Raw genomic sequence first — 26,877 nt, forward strand, 5'->3', positions numbered from 1 at the left:
GTTCGATTCCTCAGCACTACATAAGCAAAATGAAAAAAGCCAGAAGTGGCGCTGTGGCTCAAGTGGTAGAGCACTAGCCTTTAGCTGAAGAGCTGAGGGACAGTGCCCAGGCCCCAGTGTTCAGTGCCCAGTGTTCAGGCCCCACAACTGGACCCAAAAAAAAAGGCAATCAAGAGCAAGAGGCCCTGCATTCAAGTCCCAGTACTGCCCCTCCCACCAATTTAATAAAAGAGCCAGCATGGTTTCATCAAAACAAGAGATCCTGGCCTACCTCTTTCCAGAGGATTTTTGTGCCTGTGTGTGCCAACCGTGGGGCTTGAACTCAGGACCTGAACACTTCCCTGAGTGTTTTTGTTCTAGGCTAGCACTTGAGCCACATCTCCACTTTCAGCTTTTGGGTAATTATTTGGAGGTAAGAGTCTCACAGACATTACCAACCAGGCTGGTTTCAAACCTGGATTCTCATATCTTAGCCTCTTGAGTAGCTAGGCTGCGTGTCCAGCTTATCTTTCCAGAAGGTTTGTTGTTGTTGTTGTTTGGTCATGGGCTTGAACTCAGGGCCTGGGAGCTGTCCCTGAACTCTTTTTGAGCCACAGCACTACTTGTGGCTTCTGAGTGGTTAACTGGAGATAAGAGTCTCATGGGGACCTCTCTGTCCAGGCTGGCTTTGAACTCCGATCCTTAGATCTCAGCCTCCTAAGTGGCTAGGATGATAGGCATGAGCCCCCGGCACCCGGCGCTTTCCAGTTTTTACTGCTCTCTTCCTCCTCCTGTTCTGCCCCCTGCTGCCTGTCTGATTTCATCTGTGTTGCTGTCCTTGCTGGCTGCCATCCAGACACACCAGCTTCCTTATTGTTCCTCAGCATGGCAAGTAGGTTCCTTCCTCAGGGCCTTTGTGATTTTTGCCCCTGTGCCAATCACCTTTACCCCCCGCCCCCAAAGATACATGTGGAAATCTCCTTCACTTTAGTCTCAGTTCCCTGTGTAAAATACTAACTGCACGGTCCTTAAAATGTCCAGCCTTCTTTGCCTGGTTTGCTTTCTCTCTAGTATTTGTTTTTCTCAGACATACTATTTATTTACTACCTTAATGATTATCTTTCACTTTTCACTAAATTCTAGGAATGACAACTGTACCTCAACTTTCTCTCCCCAATGCCTAGAAAAATGTCTCACATATAGTAGGTATACCTATGTCATTGTAAAATGCTAGGGCTTTCCATTTCATAAGACAAACCACAAGGGAGACCACTGGAGGGGAGGAACGGGAGAGGGGTGATCTCCCAGAGCTACAGCATCATCATGACAGGGAAGCTGGTGATGTTTCTGATGGGAATAGTGGAGATGGTGGAGACAGTGGAGATAATGGAGGTGATGATGGTGATGATGATGATGACGACAATGACAGAGACAGGGCCGATTCAATGGTAGGATGGTGGTGATGGATGGCAGTGGTGGTGATAGTGGTAATGAAAAGGAGGGTGGGCTGATGTGGTAGGAGGGTGAAGTGAATGGTATTGACGATAGTGACAACAAGGACGATGATAAGGAATGCTGGAACACTGCTGGGCTTCAAGGGGCTACAGTAATGCACGCCTGTGATCACTGATGTCCATTAGTGGCTCCTTGTATGACCTCAGCTTTACCTATGTCATTTCTTCCACCTGTAGTGACTCTCTGATGCCAGCACCACGGCTGTACTCATCTAGTTTGCTGATGAAAATGGACAATTCACCCAAAGTCACACAGTTGGAGAGTTGCAGGGAATGGGACAGAATCCAGGAACTAAACCTGAAGCTCACACTCGATTAGCACATGATTTGTACATAGGAAGATATGGCGTAGAGTGTAAGTCACTATTCCAAGGCCATTCAGCTTTCAGATAACAACTCAATTCTTGGTAAGTATCAGGAACCTCAAACTGGGAAGGAAAGGGCACAGCCCGATCTCAACCTGCAATGGGCAAATTATCCCTGCACCTGCCCCCTCGCAAGGTTCAGGGCACAGGCAGGCTTCATTCCTTAAGTGGGCTGTGGGAAGAAAAAGAAAAGAAATGATGAGACCACAGGCAGAACATGACCTTTATTAAAAATCCTTTATCAACTGGGCATTGTGGCTTACACCTATCATCCTAGCTACTCAGAAGGCTGAGAGCCAAGTATGCAAATTGTAAGCCAACTGGGCAGGAAAGTCCATGAGACTCTTATCTCCAATAAATTACCAAAAAAAAGTCAGAAGTAGAGCTTGTGGCTCAAGTGGTAGATCACTTAGCCTTGAGCACAAGAATCTCAGGGACAGTGCCCAGGCCCTGAGTTCAAGCCTCAGGACCAGAATATAAACAAAAACAAAACAAAAGCCCTAAGCTGGTTCTCAGCATCCTGCCAAGATGTTGTCTACATCATACCTCCTTCCCTTTAGGTGAGGGGGATGATGGGAAAGCCTTCAAGCTTTGAAAGTTTGGTAGAAGTAGCTATTGTATATAAGTATGATTTTTTTTAAATGAAAGACTCAGACATTATAAATATATATGCTGCTAAGGCAACCAAAACAAAAGAAGAGGTTCATAGACAGGATGAATTCCTATGTAAATGAGATGAAGTCTCTGTAGCAACTTTCCTTCCCAAACACCATTCTCATTCTGCCTCCTCCTTACTCAAACACCTACCATATCTCCTAATTAGAATAAAACCACAATACCAGGAAGCACTTTGGGGGTGTGGGAACTCTGACTCTCCACCAGTCTTGGATTCTACTTCATCTATCTGTCCCTGCCTTAGCGCTACCTGGAAGCCTTTGTTCAAGCTCTTCTCCCCAGCTCTCCAACTTGGGAGTCCCATTGTCTCTTGTCCCTGGCTGGTCCTCCCCTCCATTAGGCAGTGCCTTCGTCTTCTGGATTCCTTACAGTCTATAAGCATACAAAGTGTCTTGGGTCCTATCTAAAAGATTTACTATATGTGTGGTTCTGGCAAGTTTTCTAGTTTCTCCAGACCCTCAGTCTTCTCATTTTTTTAAGTAGCACGAAGCTGGGCACTGGTAGCTCATGCCTGTAATCCTAGCTCCTCAGAAGGCTGAGATCTGAGGATATCAATTCAAAGCCAACTCAAGCAAACAAATCCAAGAGACCCTAATCTCCAATTAACTAGCAAAATGCAAGAAGTGAAGGTGTGGCTCAAATGGCAAATCACTAGCCTTGAGTGAATAAGCTAAGGGAAAGCTCAAGATCCAGATTTTAAGCCCTAGTACCAGGATACACAGAAAAATAGCATGAAAATATGAAAATTAATGAATATAATTATAAGTGACATACAGAATTAGCCTTGAAGAGTGAGTACTAAGTACGTCTAGCTCATCTGTTACCCACGGCCTCTGTGTTATACCCAGCCATAGAAAAAGCAAGGGCAGAGGGGCGGGGGGGGGGGATAGGGGCAGCTAGGAATGTGGCTTAATGGTAGAGTGCTTGCCTAACATGTATGAAGACCTGGGTTCAGTTCCTCAGCACCACATAAACAAAAAGTTAGCAGTAGCACTGTGACTCAAGTGGTAGAGTGCTAGCCTTGAGCAAAAGAAGCTCAGGGACAGTGTTCACACCCTGAGTTCAAGCCCTAGCACTGGCCAAAAGAAAAAAAGAAAAAAAGAAAAGGCAAAGGAAGCATCTATAACTGGGAACTGTGCCCTCATGTTCTGCTGTGTAGTACGGCTTTCGTTGAAGTAAGGCGGTCAGGTCTGGCCAGTGCCAATGAGCCACATGGTCTGGCATCTTGTCTTCGTGCTGAGGGAAGAAAATCCCCTGCCCATCACCTGCCTCCCAAGTGATAGGCATGACCATGACCTGGAGGCAGGGGTGGGCACCTAGCTGATAGGTTGTTGAATCTGTCAATCCAGTCTCTGGGACTGGGAACTTCTGGTGGATCTGCCCCCTGTGCCGACCCTGTTTAGGCCCAGCCCAGCAGCCAGGACACCATGCCACATGTGTCTCTGTGATCCTGTCCTGTCTCCTGTCTCCTGGCTCGTCTCTAGTCATCACAGTGTCCCAATTCAGTTCTCCACTGGAGCTGAACTGGATTGTTGGTATTGTTTTTGCTCTTTCTTTCCTCTTTAGCCTGTTTCCTAGCTGTGTTATATGTATTTGGGGACTGCAGGCCTTTGTAACAATGGACTGCCTGCAGCCTGCTATCTGTATAATAAAGACTCCAATGTTCTATATTTCAAAATGTGGCTTCTGGGATGATTCACCTTACAACATAGTGAAATACTATCTGTAAAGCACCCAGCATGTTTTATTTCTAGAGAATGGCCATTATGGTGTAATTAGTTTAATTATCTTATCTTGACCAAACCATAGACCTGAGAGGATAAAACCCTTGCCTACATTGTCTATTTTACTACTTATCATTGGGTGGGATGAAAAACTCACATTAAGAAAGCATTTTGTTGAATAAATTTGGGCATTGATCTATACAAGGTATGGTGTGTGTGTGTGTGGGGGGGGTGCTATCAGAGTGAACAAAGCCATCCAAAGTCCTTCCCTGGAGATTTCAGGCTAGCTAGAGAGACTAGACAACCATCAGTCCATCAAAGGCTAAGTGGTACTGAGGGAATAGGAAACAAGAGGAACTGGGTGGGGATTGGGGTAATAGTAGGAATACCTCACTGGCAAGACAACATATTTAACTAAAGAAGCACCCATGCCAGCCAAGAATATGCCTGGAAGAAGAGTCTTCCCATGATGCATCAGAGAGGCAGGAGGCTGTTGGAGATGATGGGAGTAAATGATTCATTCAATAAGCACTTAAGAAATGCCTACTGTTAGTCAAAGAAAAGAATAAAGAAGATCAAGGCCCCAGCAAGTAGCTGTCATCATTATCATGATCATTACCCTATACCACTGTCTCAATCACTCCTACAACCACTGCTATCAGCACCAGACCCAGTACTGAGGGACAGCCAAATAATGTGTGAAAGTGCATCTCAGTGTCCCTTGTAGGCCAGTGTCCCTAACCTTTACTACCTGGTTATCCCTGGAAGTTTTCAGCTGCATTGGAGACTCCAGGTTTCCTTACATTGACCTGGTGGCACTGAAAATCCTTTGGTCTTGAAGTAAGATCAGGATTGTATGTTAATGCAGTATGATACCTATTTGGTTGATATGATAAGGTCGAGGATTAGAGTTTGCATTGTAACTTCTGATGACTTCCCTGGGTGCCTTCTTTTCACAGGCCCATGTCTAACAGGGTGGATGCCTGGATCCTAGGCCTAGCATCTTCATCCACACTGATCAGTGTTTATAAGTCAGATTCCCCTTGAAAAGGTTTCTACCTAGAAGAGGATGAAGGCCTGGGAAGGAGGGAAAAGTGGATAAACTCAAGCTCACCAGAAACTTCCAACCTCAGTGAGCAATACCCTAACTTATGAGATTAACCAGTATGTGGAAGAGACTGAGTCATTAGTAAACTGACAGTCAGATTTCCAGTCTTTTAGAAAGAGAACCTCTTGGATGATATGGGATGACCTTGTATCAGTTTTCTGATTTAATGGAATCCTCTCTTGCCTCAATATATCAGGTCCTCTCATTTCTTTCTCCAAGTGATAAAAATGCCATCCTTCCTTTGATCCATTCCTCCAATATCCAGTGAAGGAGACGCAGGTAAGACCTCCATTGATAAGAGGCTTTCCTTCAGTGTCCCCACAGCTCAAGCCTACCATCATGGGGGGAGAACACCCCATAACCTGGACTTTTGGGGTATGATCAGTGTGCCCAGAAGAAGGCCTCTTTCTCTCCTTTCCCAGTGTTCTGGGAAAGTGGGTTGCCTTTCCATACATACCCTCCTCACATCAGGCATGCTGGCCTCTTTCTCCTCTCTCTGGGACACAGTTCCTGTCTTAGAGGTTGGGTGAGTTCTTTTCTCCTCTCCACTCCCCAAAAGCTGATCTTTGAGAAACTGATCATGGCTTTAGAATGTGAAAAGCAATCTCATTTAGAGAAAATGAAGGCTGAGGCTAGAGTATCTTAGCCATTTCTCTAAACTCACACAGCTAGAGTCAGAAACCATGTGTGTTTGATTCCAAACCCTTCTCTCTTTCTACCAGCCACAGAACCTCTTGGAAGGCCTGCCCTCTAACGACTACTGATTAGAACCTAATCTTGACATAAACATTTGGTGTCACCAGGGACTGGTGGCTCACACCTATAATCCTAGGAAGCTGAGATCTGAGGATCACGGTTCAAAGCCAGCCCAGGCAGGAAAGTCTGTGAGACTCTTATCTCCAATTAACCACCAGAAAACTGGAAGTGGCGCTGTGATTCAAGTGGTAGAGTGCTTGCCTTGAGCTGAAGAGCTCAGGGACAGCACCCAGGCCCAGAGTTCAAGCCTACTACAGGAAAAAACCAAAAAACACAAAACAACTTGGTATCAACTTGTAATAAAAAGCTGCCTGAGAAATCAGTGTAGAGGAGAGAGATATCAATAAATATTTGTCAAATCACTGAATGAAGGCTGAGTGCCAGTGGCTCATGCCTATAATCCTAGCTATTCTTGAGGTTGAGATCTGAGGATCATGGTTCAAAGCCATCCCAGGCAGGAAAGTCTGTGAGACTCCAATTAAGCACCAAGAAAGCTAGAAGTGGAGCTGTCGTTCAAATAGAAGAGTGCTAGCCTTGAGCAAAAAAAGCTCAACAACTGTGTCCAGGTCCTGAGTTCAAGCCCCAGCACTGGCACACACATTCATACATATAACATACACACACACACACACACACACACACACACACACACACACACACACACACACACACACACACAAATCACTGAATAAGTATCAGTGCTGGGAAGTTAAGGCAGGTACATCTGCCTTAAGAGAAGAAATGGTTATTTTCATTTCCTTGAGAAAGAAGTACCTCTGTATCCGGTAAACAGACTTGCATGAAGAATTTTCTTGAATAAAAATGATTAGAGCCATGTTATTTTCCTAACAGCTGACCTTGGTTCACAGGCTAAGCTGCCCAGGGGCTGGGATTATCTCTGTGACTGAGCTGAGACGCGCTGGAATGGAGCCAGATTTCGTCTCTGCCAGCTACAAAGCTCGGAATCTCCGAGGCTTCCCAGGGAAGGCCAGAGTGGAGCTGGGGCTTCTCTCCTGCTCTCTCCCTGCGCCTCCTGAAAGGGACAGTATCTGGGGTATCTTGGAGACACATAGGACGAATAGCAATTTGAACATTTTTCTGCCTCTCATCTGGACGTGTATTGGCATGTTTTCTCTGGGACTATCTTCCATCCAATCTGAAGGCAGCCATGAGACAGGCCTACCTGGAGAATGGAGAGCCCACCCAGCTGTCAGGCAGTTCACACTTGATTTCTCCTTGACTCATCACAAGCCTATTAGGCAAATATTTGTTTAAGGGAGAGAGAGGGGGCGGGGAGGGGGAGAGGGGGAGAGAGGAGACTGACTCAGAAGATGGGCAGTCTGTCCAGATAAAAATTTGCAAGTGGGAAAAATGAGACTGAAACCTATACTTGCCAGATTGAACTCCATCCCTGGCCTCTGGGTGTGATCAATGGACCAAGTAGAAGAGTTCTTCTTCTGCTATTGCAGTAGTTTTCTCTCAGCTCTAGACATACATCATCAGGCAGGATCCTTCTATTTCTTTATTTTTCCTAGTTGTGGTTGTGTTGATACTAGGGTTTGAACTCACAAACTCAATGTCTTAGGCTTGCACATGGCTTTTTGACTCAGGGTTGGTGCTTAACCACTTGAACCATGCCTCCCGCTCAGGCAGGATTCTTCTGAACTCATAATGAAGAAAAGCTTAGAGCTGGGTACTGGTGGATCATGCCTGTAATCCTAGCTACTATGGAATCTGAGAGTTTAGGATCACAGTTCAAACTCAGCCTGGGCAGTAAAGTCTATGAGACTCTTATCTCCAATTAACCACCCAACAGTCAGAAGTAGAGCTGTGGCTTAGGTGGTAGAGCAACAGCCTTGAATGGAAAAAAGGCAAAGGCATAGTGTCCAGGCCCTGAGTTCAAGCCCCAGGACCAGCACACACACACACACACACACACACACACACACACACACACACACACACACACACACACACACACACACACACAAGCTTGGCTTTGATGTCTGTCTCTGTCTGCTCCCTGTCTGACCAGCTTTATCTCCCATAGTTTCTTATTCTCAGTGCCACCTGAAGAGCTTTAATAAACTGAAAACAGATGAATCTCAGGCCCAATATCAGACATATTAGTTGTAGGGACCAGGCACAATATTTCTTTCAAGCTCCCAGTCAACAGGTAGGTCTGTCCTTGGCTAAAGTCACTAAAATGTATCTTTCCCTTTGTTGTACACAAAGCCATGGCCACCAGTTCCTACACCAAATTCCCTAAGCTGAGCAAAAGCAATTTCCCTTCAACAAGCCCCATTGATCAAAATGCCGCCTGTTGTCAGCTATATGTATCAGTGGAGAAGGGGAAGACTCAGGAACTTAAATGCTTGGGAAAATATTCAACTCAGATGCTCAGATCACTCCACGCACTAGGATAAACTACAGATGAGTTAAACACTTGACAAGGTTCCATGCCTAGGCAAAGAGGAAATAATCAAGTGAATCATCTCTTAAAACTTGGTGGGGAAATGAAATTTCTAAGCATGGAAAGATAAAGGCTTTGTTAAAGGAGGAAATAGAGCAGATGAAACTACACAAACATGCAAAGCTACATACATAAGTAAACGTGAACATGTGTTGGAAATGAGTATTCTAAATATGAAAGCATATAGGAAAAAATGTTTATAAACATGACCCAAAAAGATGTTGTCATTTTAAAAGGCCATTCAAATAGAAGGTAAGTCTTCTGAAGATGAGAATGTTTGTGTGTGTGTCTGTGTGTCTGTGTCTGTGTGTCTGTGTGTGCACATGTGTATGGGCTGGTACTGGGGCTTGAACTCAAGGTCTGGGCACTGTGGCTCTGCTTGTTCCACTCAAGGCTGGCATTCTTACTACTGAGCCACAGCTCTACTTAAAGCCTTTTATTGGTTAATTGGAGATGAGTCTCATGGAATGTTCTGCCTTGGGCTGGCTTTGAACTGGGATCTTCACATCTTAGCCTCCTGAGTGGCTAGAATGATGAAGATGAGGACATTCATCTGAGTTCCTCACTGTCCTATTTCCTGTGTTTACAGATGCTGAGCCTAGCATGCTGAGGAGAAAATGTCTGTTGAAAGAAGAAATTAGAAACAACTTCAAACTCCAGAAGATAAATGAGCAAAAGACATGAACATAATTCACAAAAGGAGGAAATCTTATTACTTAACCCACAGCCTATTGCTAACCTACTTTTGATATTTAAAAAAATTGAATGCACTGGGTGCTGGTGGCTCATACCTTAAATCCTAGTTACTAAGGAACCTGGGATCTGAGGATCATGGTTCAAAGCCAGCCTGGGCAGGAAAGTCTGGAAGACTCTTATCTCCAATGGACCACCAGAAAACTGGACGTAGCACTGTGGTAGAGTGCTAGCCTTGAGTTGAAGAACTGAGGGATAGTGCCCAGGCCCAGAGTTCAAGTTCCCATGACGACTACCACCACCACCAACAACAACAAAGAATGTACTTATAATACTAAAAAATTAGCTGGGAATTTTAAAAAACTTTAAAATATAATGCCAAAACATGAAAGGTGAAACAGTTCCTTCATGCACCAGAAGAAACAAAGGTCTTGTTCTTGCTGGCTCTAATGGGAATACCATGGTTTGAATATGGCGTGTCCCTCAAATGGCTCATGGGTTGAAAGCTCAGTACCCAAGTTTTGGAACTCTTGACAGGTGACTGGATCATAAGGGTTCTAGTCTAATCAATGGATTCATTCATTGATAAGATTCATAATTTGATGGCGTTAGTGGGAGGCCTAGTCGGAAGAAGCAGATCACTGGGAGGAAGTCCTTGACTAGCATCTTTTGCCCCCTGTCTCTCCCAGTCTTTCTGCTTCTGAGTCATCATGAGCTGAGCAGCCTGCTCTGCCACCGGCTCCTGCTGCCATGATGTTCTGTCTCGCCTCAGTCCCAAAGCAATGGAGCTAACCAACCTTGGATGAAAACCCCTGAAACCATGAACCAAAATAAACCTTTCCTCCTATAAGCTGTTCTCTTAAGATGTGTTGTCATGGTGACAGATGGCTGACTAACGCAGGAAATACTAGTTTTGTCTGACCAATACCTTTCTTCTTTTTGTCCCCCATCGGGCAGACCCCAGAATCCTCAGGCGATGCTCCCAACTTCTAATCCAAAGGAAGGTCAGGACTGGCCGACCTTCCCTGGGGTGTGTGAAACCCTCTTTTGTCTCTGGCTGTGAGTGAGTGAGGATGCAAGCTGGGGAGCAGCCTGCAGATGTGGCTCTTGGAGCGTGGACATATGTGGGGGGTGGGTCTATTGAGGGGGGTCTACTGAGGGGGAGCAGTCAAGACAGTGGGCTCTGCAGAGAGTATCACATTGGCTTTAGTTTCTGGGTCCCATCTTTGCCAAGGTCATGTTCTGCAGCTCCGATCTTCCCACATGTGGAAGGGAGTGAATCATCCTGCTCCTTAGTGTGCTGAAGTGCTTCCGCCAGTTGCTAAATGCTGGGAGCTGCGCAACTGGTTGTTAAATGACTGGACCTCAAAATTAACCCTGGTAGGAGTACCTAGCCCATCAAAAGCTGCAACACTATGAATCAGGGCTTTTCAGTTTCCTTCCTTCCTCTCTCCTATACACCCTCGCCCCCCCCCTTCCTTCCTGCTTGCTTCCTGTTTTCCTTCTTTCTTTGACTCTCCTCCCTCCCTCCCTCTTTTCCTTCGTTCCTTCCTTCCTCCCTTCTTTCCTTCCTTCGTCTGGAGAGTTTGTTGTCAGCATAAACTAGTATTAAACGTTTGCCTGATTTCCTTAAGGTGTAGGGATGTATTTTTAACAATCTAGATAATTTAGGGTTTTACAGGCAGAGATGCTTAGAGGACCTGAACGCCACCTGAGACTCATATTCTCTCTCTCTCTCTCTCTCTCTCTCTCTCTCTCTCTCTCTCTCTCTCTCTCTCTCTCTCTCTCTCTCTCTCTCTCTCACACATGTGCTTTCTCTTTCTTTTTTTCCTCTCCACACTGGGGTTTGACATGAGAGCTTCACATTTGCTGGGCAGGTGCTTTACTGTTTGAATCATGCCTCTGGCCTCACTACCTAAGACTTTTACTTATCTGCAGCTTAGAAATGAAGAGAGCTCCAAGGAGGCAGAACCTAAGGGGACCTAAATTTAGTGCTAATTGGGCTTTAGGCTCCACCCTCAAAGCCGACTTCTGCCTAGGACGATATTCAGTTCATTTGCATCTCCACACCCCTGGGCAGCATTCTCTTCACAGCTTCTCCAAACCTTGGCCTGCTGTTTTGCCAAGGAAAGATGACAGGAGCCTACAGGAAGAGATCTCAACACCAAGCGCAGTGGCCTATGAGCCCAACAAGGCGCCCAGGTAGGCAAGGTGCAGGGTCTCTGTTTGCCATATGGGAGGAAAAATAAAAAGAGCAAAAGAAATGCCCAGGCTTTCTCTAGGGCTCATGCTCTGGGTCAGCTTTTTTCTCAAGTTGCATTCAACAGTAGGCCAACCAGTACAAGAACTAGCATGTGATAGGTTCATTGGCTGGTAGATATGGACTGGCAGGACTGGTGTGTTAGTACACACCTATAATTTTGGGAACATTAGGAAAACAGAAGCAGGAGGATGGTAAGTTTGAGACCCTTCTAGGCTATCTTAGTGGGACCTTGTCTCAAAAACAAACAGATTGGTAAGGAAAAACAAAAACGAATACTTATACTCGCCTCCTGCTTTCTTTCTGCCTGGTGACCTCAGTCTAATGCTTTGCTGCTTCTTCCTCCTTCCTCCTTATCTTAGAAAAGAGGCAAGAAAGAAGGGTGGAAGGTAAAGAGTCTGGAGATTCAGACTCCTTCTCCACATACTTTCAGTATTAAAATGTGATGCCAAGCTATTTATATCTCCTACATTTGTGATTTCTTTCTGGGGATTCACATCAAAAGAAATCATAACAAAATAAAAGAAAAGGTTTATGTATAGACTTCTGCAAAGGAAGTCCCTGTGTGCTAACATGCTCAGAGAGGTCCATCTTCAACTCAGTTTCCTCTTTCTGTGTTGTTCCCCATTGGTCCTTTCAACATTAAAGGCAAGCCAGAGCTCTTATTTCAGATTCTTTAAAAGCAAATGGGAGGCAGCGCTGGTAGCTCAAGCCTATAACCCTAGCTACTCAGAAGGCTGAGATCTGAGGATCCAGTTTGAAGTCAGCCCTGGCAGGGAAATCCACGAGACTATTATCTCCAATTAACTACCCCCAAAAAAGCCAGAAGTAGAGCTGTGGCTCCAAGTGGTAGAGTGCTATTCTTGAGCAGAAAAGCAGCTCAGGGACAGCTCCTGAGTTCAAGCCCCAAGACTGGCACAAAAACAACAACAAAAGCAAATGGGAGCCAGAGAGAGCTGCCCTTTGTGTCTGTCACAAAGGATTATGGCCTGGCTTGACACTGATTTCAACAGTTCCTTTACAAAATCACATTACTGCTTTCTTTCATCTTGGTCTGAATTTTGATCATTGGGTAGTAAGACAAACTGCTTTATGACAGGAGCTGTAATATTTGTGGTGTACCTGCCCATTACATGCTAGTTATTGTACTGGCTGGTGACATCTATCTAATTTAATCCTCAAAATGAACCTATGAGACAAATGATATGTTAATTTTCTGAACGAAATTATGGGAATTTGCCCAAGATCACATGAACTGTAAGGGGGGGATAGGGCAAGAAGCCAGGTATAGTGGCTCACACCTATAATCCTAGCTATTCAGGAGGCTGATATCTGAGGATCATGAGCATGAAAGAAAGCCTGAGGAAGAAAAGTCTGTAAGATTCTCATCTCCAGTTGGCCAGCAAAAAGTAGGACTAGAGGCATGACTCAAGTGGTAAAGCACCAGTTACAAGCAAGCAAGCTGACCAAGCACAAGGCTCTGTGTTCAAATTCTACTATCAGCAAAAAGAAAAAAGAAAAAAGCATAGGAATTTGAAGCCAGGTTCATTTGAATTTTCTAAACTTGTATCTCCAACTCAATAACTTACATAAATAAAAAACTACATTGGTTTTGAGGTCATTTCTAGCCATTTGAAGCCAAGTGTTAAAATCAACATTTTATCTTTTAAAGGTATTACTGGGATTAGCCCTCACTGTAGTGTAGTATATTTTAAGTTTCAAATTCAAATTTTAGCTATTGTACTTAAGGTTGAGATATTTTAAGTCACTATTTTATTACAAAAGAGATTCTCTGGGTAAGATTTAAAATCTTTATAGGAGTATAAAAGGAAACATCAGTGTCAACAGCCCCCAAAATTTGAACACTTAGCCCATCGCCAGTGGCTCACTCCTGTAATCCTAGCTACTTCGGAGGCTGAGATCTGACAATGGTAGCTCAAAGCTGCCAGGGCAGGAGAGACTTGAGACTCTTATCTTCAATAAACTACCCCAAAAGCTGGAAGTGGCTCTGGCTCATGTGGTAGAGCACTAGCCTTGAGCAAAAGAAGTTCAAGTGCAGTGCCTAGGCCCTGAGTTTAAGCCCCAGGACCAGAAAAACAAAAACAAACTTTACCAAAAAGGATCCACAGATGGCCAAAAGCATATGAAAGACACATTACACTAAAGATACGTTAAATGAAGGATATACGAGCTGATGAAAGTCTTTAGAAGAAATAATACCTACAAGTGTGACCAGAGCAGATGTCGACAAGGGTGCAGAGAAACCGGAAAGCCCACGCACTGTTACTGGTAAGTAAAATGATTAAAAAAAAAAAAATTTTTTGGAAAATGTCTTTACCTTTGTAAAGACAAAGGTAAGCCAAGGGAGAAAATGTTGCTCAGCTGAAGAATGCTTGCCATGCAAAGGTCCTGAGTTCAACCCCCACACCACAAGGCTGGCCCTTCCCCTTGGAAGTATCCCACAGGAGAAATAGATACATGCAAACGTGTAAACAAGAAAGTTTATAGGGACAAAGGGACATCTCCCCTCTGCCGGTTGAAGGTTCTCGTGAATAAATGATAACGTTTAAGTAGAATTATTAATAGCAATTTATTAATATGCAAAAGGGGAGGGAATCCCAGGAGTGTGATTTCCACCAGCCTAGAATGATTCAGAACCTTGCAGACCCCACATCTTTAGGGAAGGAGAAAGAGGAGAATATGGAGTTATGAGGGGGAGTATGCTTTTGTAGGAACTCTGGGCCAGGAGAACAGTGGTCAGAGAGACAGTGAGTGTGACTAACTTCCTTCCTGGAGATAAGAAGAGTTCATGGAAACACAGAGAAGGGACCAGAGGTCATCATTGCCTTCTTCCTGGGGCCCAGGTGGCTGAGGGACTTGGTAGCCAGCTCTCCCTGACCTAGGGAGCCAGGGAGCGAGAGACACTGGAAGGGGAGGGGAGGAGTCTTCATTGTGAGAGAGGCCAGAAGCCCCTTAGTAGCTCAGCACAGCACTGACTTCAGAGGATGGTTTTCTGAACCCTCAGCATATTCATAGCTATGTAGTGATTAAGATGCCCATCTGCAGATGATGAATAAGCACTGAACAGGCAATGTCATTCAGCAATGAAAAGGGAGTCATGATTGATACTTTTAATGACACCGATGAATCTCAAACTATTTTTTAAAGTAAAAAATGCATACTGTACAAGTCTATTCTATTGGATTATTTGCTATCCTAAGAAGAGAACCCAAGGTCTCATTTTCACCAGAAAGCCTTCTACCACTGAACTATACCTGTGGCCCAGTGTGATCCTGTTTTCATAAAATACTAGACCATGTAAACATTTTAGTGACAGAAAGCAGACCAGTAATTGCCTAGACTTAAGGGACCAAAAAAAGGGGGGAGGGGATAAAGAGGGACTACAAAGGAATACATGAAATCAAACCAGGGGTATGTGGACAGGAGAAACAGCAAAGGGGGGTGGGTAAAGAAGGCTTACAAAGGAATGAGCAGACACTTTGGGGGGGGTAGTTGATATGCTTATTATTGTGATTGTGGTGATGGCTTTTCAGGTACGTAGGTAGTTCAGAACTTACAACATTGTGCCCTTTAAATATGTCCTGCTAACTGAAACCCCTTTGTACAACTACAGGAAGATAGAAAAAATAAATAAATAATGAATATCATGTCTTTCAATGCATGTCAATTAAAGTTCAGTAACACACACACACACACACACACACACACACGCACACACACACAGAGCAATGGACTGCATCTTTATGTCTTCTAAATTCACATGCTGAAATCCTTACTCCCAAGGTGAAAGTATTCAACATAAAGTCACAAGAAAGAAACTCTATGTACAGGGCTAGTTTAGCCTGCAATGAGGCAGGTGTTAAAGCCTGGTCTCCAGCTTGGTACTATTGGGAGATGATGGAAACTTTAACATGGGGTTTAGTGGAAGGGGTTGTGGCCTTCCACTAAAGGAGGAGTTGTAGGACCCTGGCACTTCCTTCTCCTCCCTATCTCCCCCCCCCCAAGACACATGTGCACAAGTGCACACACACACACACACACATGAGATATGTACAGACACACCCACTTCTCAGCCATGTGCTTCTCCTATGACATACCACCACAGGCCCAAGACGTTGAGACCAACTGGTCATGGACTGAAAGCTCCAAGACCAAACCAAATTTAACCTGTCTTTCTTTATAAGCTCATCTTCTCAGGTATTTATTATAGTAACCAAAGGCTGCCTAAAAAGACGCCCTCCTAACTGAAGCTCAGGAGAGACCCCTGGCCACCTTCTGCTCCCATATAAACCAGAAAACAGCCCTTTATAGACTCGGATCTGTTAGCACTTTGATCTTGGACTTCCCAGCTTCTTTGCTGTGAGAAATAACTTCCTGTGGTCTGTACATCACCCTGTCTGAGGTGTTTGGTTACAGTGACCCGACTGGACTAAGACTCACACCTGCAGTCAACAGCCTCACATCCTCTCCAGCAGTTACCCTCAATATCAACATCAGGATCCTCGTTCTAGTCATTCACTCAAGGAGCATAATATCCACACTATTTCTACAGCTAGTGTTTTGGTGTTGTTTCTTTTTTAACTTAGGCATTTTTTTTTCATGTGTACATACAGTTCTTCTCCATTGGGTACCGAGTAATCCAGCATAAATACCTTGTGCTGGTTATTTGTGACTATGGAGAGTGACTTCCAGCTATTCCAGTATTAGAGCATGTTTAAACAGCCACAGTTCTTCGAGTTATCAGTACCTGACTAAAAAGCTCCAGGTTCATGAACACAGCCTTCTGCAGGTTTTCTCCCAGGCCCCTTCCTTATATTTTTGCAGCTAGCAACCAAGCTGTCCTGGTCTACTTGCTCTCCCTAGTGGCCAAAACTAGGTACTGCTTGTATTTTCCCATCTGAGGCCACCTTTTCTCCGTAGTAGTAAGTGATCCTTATTAACACAAATCTGATCTTCTTGTTCTACTGGAGAAAAAAAAAACAAAACATGTCACCTACACAGGAGCCTCTGAACAGATCATTGAAAATAGCTCTTTACCAGATTATCCCTGTCTACCTCTCTAGCCTGTTTTGCTAACTCCCTGCTAGTACTTTGAGCTTCAGCTATACACATAACTAATTGTAGTTCTCCAAACACACAAGGATTCTTCACCTATCCATATCCTTGGACCTACTATTCTCTTCCCCTATTCTATTACACATTTGCCTGATAACTACTAATCAGCCTCCAAAACTCTAACAGTTCTCTTTAGACACTTGTGATTTTCCCTCACATGGAGTTGATCATTTCTCTCTAGCATGGCTGGAATATACATCAACTATCACACACAGGACATTTGATTATAATGAGTTATTTATATATTTGTCTCTTGCACTAAACTGGCCCATCACTAAACTTAAGGAAAGCATTGTGTCTTGGTTATTATTTTCTGCCAGTACATGCAAACATTGAAATAGAATAAGCCACATCCAATGGCCTCCAGAGGATAGAACCACAAGCCAGTTCTGTCCCCATGTATATGAGGCATGTCCATTAGGAACATTATTGGTCAAAAACACAGAATCCAGAGACCTGTGAGAGAGAGCACACCCCAAGGACCTCACAGTTGGCCTCATTGGGGGTCCAATGAGGGAGATTTTCTACTTTCATTCATGCATTCAGCAAATACTGAAGGGCTTGTTTGCAATGAGCTGGGAATGATTCTAGGATTTAAATAAGTGAGTGGGCTGGGAAGGTGGCTCAGTGGTAGAGTGCTTACCTTGCATGCCTGAGGCCCTGGGTTCGATTCCTCAGCACCACATAAGCAAAAAGAAAAAGAAAGCCAGAAGTGGCGCTGTGGCTCAAGTGGTAGAGCGCTAGCCTTGAGCTGAAGAGCTGAGGGACAGCGCCCAGGCCCAGAGTTCAGGCCCCACGACTGGACCCAAAAAAAAAAAAAAAAGTAAATAAGTGAGTGAAGCAAGGACCTTCTGACTAGAGAGCTTCATTTTAACAAGAGATGAGTATAGCGTTAAGGACATTGCATGGTGTGCCGGAAGAAAAGTGTTAAGAGAAAGAAGAGTCATTCGAGGTGAGGGGAACCTGTTGATAAAGATACTCATATCAGAATGTGCCAGCACGTGGAATGCCACTGGCTTCCTGCTCTGGGAGATGATTTTCTCCCTGCGCACACCACTGGGAGGTTGGATGAGAAAAACCAAGACTACCCCCCTTGGCCTGCCTTCTTCAAGAACAGCGGTTGTCATCCACCAGTCAACCTGTTCCACTGGCGAGAAGGAGCAGTTAAAGCAGATGCCAGCGTCTCAAATTCCCTTTGTAGGCTCTCTGAGGGCTTCTATTTGATTGTACGTTTGGTGCCAGTACTAGGGCTTGAAATCAAGGCCAGGGCACTGTCCCTTAGCCTTTTTTTAAATTCAAGTTTAGCATGCTACAACTTGAGCCATAGCTCCACTTCCTGCTGGCCAATTGGAGATAAGAGTCACATGGACTTTCCTTGTTGGGCTGGCTTGGAACTTTGATCATCAGATCTCAGCCTCCAGAGTAACTAAGATTACAAGCGTAAGCTTCCAGCACTGGTCTCTCTGAGAGCCACTGATTGCACTATGCTCTTCCTCATATATTTTCTTTGAGCCTGTCAATCCCTGCAATCTCCTTCTTACCATCAGTCAGGCAGAAGACCGCATCTCAAGTTCCCCTCACTACAAGACTAAAAAACAAAACAAAGAACTCCCAACTTAGGTTTCTGTCATTTCCAGACTCAGGCCAGCAGCACACCTTCTGCAGTCCCCCTCTCCCCCCCACTGCAGCCTCCACTTTGGTCTCCCTGCCTCCTTCTCTCCACACTCCTTCCTTACCTGGGCAGGGGTGGGGGAGGTCCTCACACACAGCAATCACACCCTGTCACTTCTCAATCCCCACTGTCACTAAAGCAGTGTGGGACATGGCCCTGGCTTTTCACTCTCAGTTCCGCTTCCTCCCCACACCCCAACCACAGCCACATCTGCTACCAGCCTGCTACCTGCCTGTACACCCAAGCCCTGGGTGCCTGCTAGTCCTCCCACCTAAACATTCCTTGCCCAGACACCTACAGGCTCATGTCCTTACTTCATTTAGATTTCTGCTCCCACCAAGCTGCCTAAAATATCACCACCATAGCCCCCCCTCTCTTTTCCCTGTTGGCCTTTCATCATTAGCCCTTTGTCCTGTGTGAAATGAATTTGTGCATCCAATTCTTTGCTACTTTGTCATTTATTTATGCTGGCAGCACTAAGTTTTGTACTCAGGACTTTGTGACCATGGGTGAGTCGAGCCTCCACCCTAGCCTTTTAGTAGCTATTTTGGAGATAAGAGTCTCTAGGACGTTTTGGGCTTGACTGGCTTTGAACTCAATCCTCTGCAGCTCAGCCTCCTGAGTAGCTAGGATTACAGACATAAGCCACTGGAACCCAGTCAATTCTTTATTTCTGACCTTCCTGCCTTCTTCTACCAAAATGCAAATTCCTTGAGGACAAAGACTTGGCCTATTTTGTTACTGGTAGATTCTCTAGAGACAAGCAGTGTTTGGCACCTGGCAGGTGCTCTGTGAATACTTTGTGGATAAATCACAGCATTTTGACACTTTCTCTGTAGCCAAGAGAAGACACACACAGACTGACATAGCACCCGTGCCAAAGCCCCCATCCCTCTCCACTCTTCCTCAAAATCTCAATCATCTCTTTAGGAAAGACTCATTTCCACTTTTTCTTTTCAGTTCCTTGTATAAAAAGTGTGTATCTTTTTTCTTTTTGTGCTGCTGAGGCTCAAACCCAGGGCTTTCTATGCTAGCCAGCATTCTACCATGCAGCTATACTGTAGTTCCAAAAAGTATATATAATTTTTTAAAGTTATGCCTGATTTATCAACTGATTAAGGCCAAAGTTCTTCTTCCAGGTACTGACAGAACTGCCTTCAGGTATGGGAGGCTGAGGCCATGTTGAAGCTACCAGAATAAGGCTTTATGAGGCTCCAGAGGATCAAGGTTTGAAGCCAGCCCACGCAAAGTCTGTGACTCTTATCTCCAACTAACCACCTAAAAGCAGGAAGTAGAACTGTGGCTCATGCAGTAGAGCACTTTGAGAGAAAAAGTACTGGCACACACATACATGCATGTATGCACACACACACACATACACACACCGCCGCCACCACCACCACCACCAACAACAACAACAAAAGTAGTTATCTACAACAAAAGCCCATAGCCTAGAGAATCAGTCAATTCTTACACGAACTGGACATTACCCCTCAATTTTTTTTTCTGGTCCTAGGGCCTGAACTCTGGGCCTAAGCACTATGCCTGAGCTTCTTTTGCTAAAGGCTAGCATTCTACCACTTTGAGCCACAGCTCCACTTCTGGTTTTTGAGTGGTTAATTGAAGATAAGGCGGGGGAGGGAGGCCTGGGATGTAGTTCAGTGGCAAAGCACTTACCTAGCAAGTATAATGTCCTGAGTTCGATCCCTAGTACCAAAAAAGAAAAGACAAAAAAATACAGTTAAAACAAAACAAACAAGAGTCTCAAAGGGTCTTTTCTGCCTGGGCTGGCTTTGACCAGAGATTCTCAGACCTCAGCCTCCTGAGTAGCTAGGATTATAGGTGTGAACCTCTAGTACCTGGCTGTATGCCCTGTGTTTGCTCTGAGGATGGAAGTGGCTTTCCACTGAATGTATTAGCTAGGTTGTTTTTACCATCCCATGATAGAACTTCCAGCTGTTCCTACCAGTCTATCACTTGTTCTCTCTATTAAAATCCCTCCATTAAACTCTCTGGATTGGACTCCTGTTCCTCTGAATGGATTCTGAGTCACTGCATAATGAATAGAGATTGGCCACATTCACGTTGATATTTAAATACGGGATGGTGTGTTAGACTCACTTACAGGCTTATGTAAATGGCTTCTGTATCATCAACTTGTTCAATTTCAATTTGTTCCTTTGCAGAACTTCAAATGGCCACGTCACAGACCTTAAGTGGCTCAGGACCTATTGACACTGTGAACACCGAATCAATAAAATCACAAGAGTATTACAATAGTGGATATAATTTATTAGTCCATGCAATGATTCTGATATGCTGCTCAGTTCCTTCTATACATTACACCCTTTTCATCCTATGGCTAACTGCGGGGAGTTTGTCCTAACCAAGGTTCTTAATGACAAATAACAGATACCTATACTAATCTTAGCAGATCATGAAGTGGAACTGAAACCAGATGGTCTTATACCTACTGAGTGAACCCAGCAACCAGGCTTAGAAAAGAGCTAAAGGAAACCAACCATGGCTAAGACCATGCCACAAGGCTGATTTGCTAAGATGCTATGGCCCTTGCTATTCATTTCTTCCTCCCTCTCCCTCTACCCCTGCCCTGTAGGCTCTGTGAATCAACTCTCCCTTCCTGCAGTGGTCAGCACTCAAAAGCAAATGTTTAGGTCCTGCACCCACATCACAGCTATCAGGGGCAGAGAAGGAAGCATACTTCCAGCTTCAGCAGCAAAGCATTAGTGGGATTACCTTCTTACACCCACAATTATGGGTTAGATATGGCTTCAGTGTGTCCCCTGAAGTTTCTTATATGAAAATTTAATCCCTATTGTGAGTTATCAAGAAGGTAGAAACAATGTGACTATGGTGTTTAAAGGAAGAGCCTTTGGAGGTGATTAGAATTACAGGGGACCCCCCAGGGGTGAATCCTGTGGGTTCACAGAGAATGAGGGGGAGCAGCAGGGAAGACTGAGCCCCTTGACTTTGCACCTGACTCACTGCGATAATTTCGAGCCAAAGTATAACAAGCCTCCTTGATAACTCATCCAATCCATAGTATTGTGCCACTGGCAACAGAAAACAAGATTGATATACCCACTAGAGTGACCAGTAGTCCCCACATATCACCAGGACATCTGTGGCTCTATCTTCACCTATGAAGAAAAAAGGGCAGAGGTACAATGAGTGGTGCTGGGAAGATTCTGGAATATATGAAGCCAAACCCTACCCTCATTCTTCCTTTTTTTTTTTTTTTTTTTTTGCCAGTCCTGGGGCTTGAACTCAGGAACCAGGCACTGTCCCTGAGCTTCTTTTGCTCAAGGCTAGCACTCTACCACTTGAGCCACAGCGCCACTTCTGTATTTTTCTGTTTATGTGGTACTGAGGAATCGAACCCAGGGCTTCATGCATGCTAGGGAAGCACTCTACCACTAAGCCACCTTCCCATCCCCCATCCTCATTCTTCCACACCGTACTTTCCTCCTTGTTGAATTGTTCTTTGACCAATTTGATTACCTAGACTTGTACATCACAAAAGCCACCTAAAAATGTTCGCATTCATAATCACAGTAGCCTTCCTTTAAACAAAGGATTCATTTTGAACACTAATAATTCATTTGCACAATTACATTATGCCCAGCTTTTGAAGTATTTGCTTATGATGGATCTGCAGGTTGTATACCTATAACACAGAGAGGCTCTCCCTCCAGGAATTCGCCAAAAATGCATTTGTGTGGCTGTCTACTCTAAATTTTCTCAGGACAAAACTTATTCCTTTTTATTCTTTCTCTGACCATTTCATACACACACACACACACACACACACACACACACACACACACACACACACTGACATAGCTATATGTGTATGTGTGTGTGTATGAACACACATAGAAAACAGCATAAACAGCCTCATATTTGAGGAGAGTTAGGAGCATTGTCCTTGCTTTCTAGAAGGTGTAGTCATCTTGGTACTCAGTCCAGATACCCTACTAGAGTGATGGAATGTGATTATAAATACTTTTGGCACTTAGTTGGTACAGTGCTGGTATGTTGTTGACATGTTGTTATGGAAACGGTATAATTATAACATGAGCTAGTACTTTGCATGTGACACTGTGTATGTATGTTTAAGCACATGTATGTGTGTATACATATTTGTGGAGAGAAGTCATTAAGTGAGTTCTTCTGGTTTCTATTCTTAGCCTTTCAACTCAGTGAGTCACTGCTAAGTATCTCTTTGTTCAGTTGTAGCATGTCAGTGTCCTAATATAAACAGAGTATCCAGGAATACAGGTAAAAAAAATCACTGTGCAAGCATTTGAATTATTAGAGCTCTGTATTTTTCATATTCAGAAGGCAGTATCACGATTGAAGTACCATACGTTTTGAGAAAGGATACTTGTCCAGTTTATCATTAAAAAGAAAATGCCTTAGCGGTTAGAGGTGAGGGCCTTTTGCTCTTTAGAGAAAGCATTTAGAAAACAAGCACCTGCTAGCCTAGAGGGAGGCTCAGGAGAAAATTTGCCCTGCACTGGGAACTGAGCAATCCTCTCCTTGACTTCCTATAGGTGCTCCTTGGCTCCGCCCACTTCCTAGGGCTTCCTACCCAGTTGCCCTCACTGCTGGTCCTCATTCTTTGTTGTTTTTGCCCTTCCCTACAAGAACAATCGTATCCAGGTAAGTGGAAATGACCCGTGGAGAGGGCAGGAAAGGTACTGATGTGAATGTTTGTCTGTATAACGAGACAGGGATCTGGCTTGGGCAATGTCTAAATGGAAGGATACAAGCAATTGGATTGAGAAATAAATTTTAACTATATACTAATTCAGTTCAATGGAATCAAAAGAGAACCAGTTTGGGTGCTTTAGAAAATTGATCAAGTATCAGCTGATATATTCAGACTGGCCAGTAACTTAAATCTGCCTCATTTCCAAGACCAAAGTATAAAGAATGATAGAATTTGCTAGGAAGGCGGAGCTAATTAGTTCTAGTAGACTGTTTTGAGAGTAGTTTTATTTCGTAACAAATTTGAACAGAAAGTAACATCCAGCAGCCTGCTTCCTAGCAGGCTATTGACAGTATTGTATTGACACTATTTTTTTTTTTCATCCTTCAGCTTTTAATTGCATCTTTCCCCCTTTATTGATTTCTTCAGCCCTTTCTCTTAAGTAGAGAAATAGAATTCTATTTAGTCTTTCCTTCTTCCTTACAATGGAATCAGCTCTTAAGTGAGGGGGTTAGGTGACAAAGGCAAACATAGGTCAAAATCACGTATAGTCAAATATACTCTTGAAGATTGCTTAAATGAGCTGTGAACTGGGATAAACCCAGTTAATTTAGGTTATTTATTGTTGTTTATGTTTTTCCTTCAGAACTGAAACACATGTTTCTTCAAGTAAATACTAGTTGAAATAATAGATTTGCATTTGAGAACAGGTTAAGGGAAAACAAATCCCCTTCTATATGGTAAGATCAGCAACAGTTACATAATTTGTGGGATTCAGGAGAAACTCTTGTTCAAAAAGTTAAGAATTTCAAGACAGTAGTTAGTAATGGAGCATTAAACTAAGAAAGGCACTATAACTATATAGGTTGCAGGCCCAAGAAGCCATTCCTGGTTTAAAAAATTGCACATATTGAGACACTTAGAAATCAGATCAACACAGGAAGAAGAGACTCATAACACCCACGGAGAGAACAGGGGACAAACTCACCGATGATGTTGAGTCATTCTCCTGGCTCCCGGTACCCTGTGCTGGCTGGGTAGTAGGTACAGCTGAACCTACTACAGCTCCAATCAGCAAAGTAAGCAGTCTAGAGGTTATAAATCTACCATTACATTTAAAACAGTATTTTTTCTGATTTCCTTCAAAACTTCATTGTAATTTTAAACTCAGATTTCAGATGTATTAAAAGAGTATATATATATATATATATATATGTATATATATATATATATATATATATGTTCCTTCACCATGCAAAAATGTTGATCTGCTCTTAATCTTTTGCCAAGGGTATTAGATCAAATGTGTTCTCTCACATGATTTGTTGAGGGGAAGGCAAACTGTACAACTATGAGTCTCCAAAAAGGTAAATTACTTTAACAATGAGGTGCAAAGCGGGGTGCAGTAGTTCATGCCTTTCATCGTCGGAGTAATCAGGAGGCTGAGTCAAGAGGATCATGAGCCAAGAACCTAACCTAACTGGGGCAAGTTTATCTTATGAGTAACTCGCTGGCAAGGATGTGATACAAATCTGTTTTAAGGAAGCTACTCTATATTTTATAACACAATATATTTTTTTCTAGGCTGAGGGCATTGTATTGATCAGATGATTCACCAAAGTTTTCAAGCAGCAAGGTTAAACCAGGTACCAGTGGCTTCTGCCTATAATCCTAAGTAGTCAGGAAGCTGGCATGTGAGGATTGCATCAGAGCCAGCCTGGCCAGAAAAGTCTGTGCGTCTCTTATCTCCAACTAACCAGCAAAAATGCCAGACTGAAGGTGTAGCTTGAGAGGTAGCTGTGAGCAGGATAAGCCAGAGAGGGAGGATCTGAGTTCAAGCCCTGGTACATATGTGCACACACACACACACACACACACACACACACACACACACACACACACACACACACACACACACACACACACTTAACAAAGTTATTTAACATTGAAGTGACAGAAAATTGTGTTTCCAGAGAGACCAGACTTGGGTCGCTGATATGACTTTATTGTTTCCACTTCAAGCTTCTTACCCCACCACATGCTGAAACTTGATGCCCCTGCTTTGACAAATATTAACTTCCTTGTAGCTTTGAGAGTTTCATATTTGAGCTTTGAAAAAAAATATCATGCCTAGGGTCAGGTAGCTGGTCACCCAGATAGGCTGGATAACTACCCTGACTCATGGTCACCTGTTCTAAGCTATGTTGCAACACAAAGCAATACTTCTGTTCCTAAGCAGCTCAGGAAGCAATGCTATGATGTGTCGAGGAAGCAATGCTATGATGTGTTGTCATAGAGTTACCAGGAGTTTGGGGTGATCTGGGATTAATCTTTCGATTGTGGAATTTTTAGGGTGATAATGGCAGTGGTGTGTTGGTTGGTATTTGGCAAGAATTGAAATGGAAAGCTTCTGTCGACTGTTTATTCCAACGAATGATACCAATAAGGGCATGTTTGTATGAAAGAACGTGGGTAGAAGAAATGGAATTTTCTCATTAGTCTCAATCTGTATCAAATGGTATATTCTAGAAGAGAGGCATTACAAAAGAAAGCACAGAAGCAAATTTATATAGAAGTTTACCAGAGTTTCAGTAGCACTGAGTACTTAAGTGTACACCACTAAACACTTCATATTCTTTAATTTACCACATCCTCAAAATACCATCTCCTGAGTAAAGGAAAGCCAGAGCTAGGATTGATCCCAAGACAAGTCCATGTTGCAAACACAGAATATTTTTTTGGGGGAGGGGGAGTCATGGGGCCTGAACTCTGAGCCTGGGCGCTGTCCCTCAGCTCTTCAGCTCAAGGCTAGTGCTCTACCACTTGAGCCACAGCGCCACTTCCGGCTTTTTTCTTTTTGCTTATGTGGTGCTGAGTAATTGAACCCAGGACCTCTAGCATGCAAGGCAAGAGCTCTACCACTGAGCCACCTTCCCAGCCCCAAATGCTTGGATTTCTAACCTGCTTTAAAATGCTGTCCGTCTCCCCTTCACTTTCCACACCTCCCCACTCCTCACCTCTTTCTAATCGTGGCAGTGAACAATGTGCCTCCACAATCCAGCCTTGATTTCAGAACCAAACAGATAAGATTTCAGCCTCTCAAAATTCACTTTACATTCCTGCTTGACTCTGGTCTCCCAAGGAACTGTCACCGGGCAGAAAAGTAGTGTTCACGTACACCCTACAGCCAGTTCCTAAGAAGTGATCAGCTTGGCACTACAGCTTATTTACATCGGCCCAAGTTGAAACTTCTCGAAGAACCCTAGAGGTGCACGCCAGCTCCTCAGACAGCGCGGGGGGGCGTGGCTCCCAGGAGCTAATCGTCCCTTCCAGGTGCAAATCTGGACGCGTGTGGACGGAAAGTGGATACACATGGGAGGGACGCGTGGGGGGGAGGGGAAGACCCACCTTCCACGCTGTGGGTTCGCTCGTCCCTGCGTGTGTGTGCGTGTGTATGTGTGTGTGTGATTGTGGGCTCCTCGCTTCCATTGCCCCGTCTGTAGATGGGAGTATACGACTTACTCCACGTTTTGCACACGGCCGAGAGCTGGCGGGACCATTCCCTGCGGTGGTGCACGCGGGAACTCCGCGGGCAGCTCCGCGTTCCACGTGGGATCTGTCCAACCCGCAGCGGCTCCCTGGCCCCGCCCCCGAGCTTAGGCCCCGCCCCGCGCCCCGCCCCCAGGGCCCGGCCCCGAGGCCGCACGGCTGCCCCAGTTCCGTAAACACTCCTGTCTCCGCCCCCAGCAGCCTTGGACCGTACCACTCGCTGCGCACGGAGAGGGGG

The 26,877-nt window shown here is 44.3% G+C and overlaps 1 long non-coding RNA gene across 1 annotated transcript; it reads right to left on the reverse strand.

The window, feature by feature from the left end:
* Positions 1–1,433: 1,433 nt before the first annotated feature.
* LOC138821970 (uncharacterized) lies at positions 1,434–26,707 on the reverse strand. Its single transcript, XR_011370278.1, has 5 exons — positions 26,108–26,707; positions 21,462–21,516; positions 20,481–20,592; positions 20,033–20,062; positions 1,434–2,030 (listed from the first exon to the last, which is right to left on the reverse strand). It is a non-coding gene; the product is annotated as an uncharacterized lncRNA (long non-coding RNA).
* Between the last annotated feature and the right edge of the window lie 170 nt (positions 26,708–26,877).

Source organism: Dipodomys merriami, unplaced genomic scaffold, assembly GCF_024711535.1.
Source record: "Dipodomys merriami isolate MVZ:Mamm:240054 unplaced genomic scaffold, mDipMer1.0.p SCAF_97, whole genome shotgun sequence".
NCBI classification, from domain to species: Eukaryota; Metazoa; Chordata; class Mammalia; order Rodentia; family Heteromyidae; genus Dipodomys; species Dipodomys merriami.